This window comes from Alligator sinensis, unplaced genomic scaffold (assembly GCF_000455745.1).
Source record: "Alligator sinensis unplaced genomic scaffold, ASM45574v1 scaffold1296_1, whole genome shotgun sequence".
NCBI classification, from domain to species: domain Eukaryota; kingdom Metazoa; phylum Chordata; order Crocodylia; family Alligatoridae; genus Alligator; species Alligator sinensis.
In genome coordinates, this window is record NW_005842865.1 from 249,036 (window position 1) to 250,055 (window position 1,020).

At 51.1% G+C, this 1,020-nt stretch overlaps 1 protein-coding gene across 1 annotated transcript in view; it reads left to right on the forward strand.

Annotated features, from left to right (window-relative positions):
- Positions 1–1,020, forward strand: part of DHX30 (DExH-box helicase 30) — a 35,331-nt gene that overhangs the window by 14,997 nt on the left and 19,314 nt on the right.

The window sequence follows — 1,020 nt, forward strand, 5'->3', positions numbered from 1 at the left end:
CCGGCCCATCCTCCCCACCAGGGGGCCTGGGCTGCTTCCCACAGGTGGCAGGAAGGCTGCCAGCAGCTGCACTGAAGTCTGCGGAGCTCCAGCCCGGCTCACTGCTGGCAGCTGATGCATGCACGCCTTGCGGTGGATGGCAGGGGAGCTGCAAGGGGCCCGATCCTTGTGGGGGCAGCACAGCCCCAGCCCCTTCCCCACCGTCCTCTCTGAGGCACACATGCCAACCAAAATGTGTGCCAGGGTTGCCGACCCCTGAGCTAGAGCCTGAAGCAGAAAGCAGCATGCTCCAGGAGAGCTGTTCTCCCAGAGATGCTGAAAGTGCCGTGGAGAATTTTCTGCCTTATGTGCACAAATTTAGGCCTTACTAGGTTTAACTTCACTATTTCTAGACTCTAAAATTGATGTTTTTGAGGAAGCCTAAAACATTCAATTATCACCAGAGCTGTCCAGGAAATGCAAATTCTATTACCTGAAGAACAAAGGTTTTTGCACTTGTGTCAATGTAGAAAGAAATCAAGATTGAAACATTTTTTCATGGAGCGTTGGAGAGAACTTGAGCCATTCCACAGCCAGTGGCTGAGTGGTGGGGACACTCACTTGGGGTGTGGGGGGACCAGCTTCATGCCTTCTGCACTGATGGCCCTAACCACTGGGCTGTTTGTACTTTGCACCCCCCCCCCCCCACCCCCATCATGACCCTTTGCCCCCCCCCCCCCCACCCCCATCATGACCCTTTTTGACTTTTTTTCTTCCTGTGCGGTAGAAGCCTTCCAACGAAGTTGTATTGAAACCATACATTTCTCTGAAAAATGTCAGTTTTGATGACAGGGCACTTCCGACCTGTATTCCATCAAAGTGGCCAACTAGATGTAATGAAAGCAAGCCACCTTATTCATCCCAGGTTTTCATACAGTGCTGCACAAATACCAGAAAATAATTAGATTTCACTTTTTGGAGTGCTGCTGAACTACATTGTGGCCTGACTACCGAGGTGGTCTAATTTGTTCAAAGTTCCTG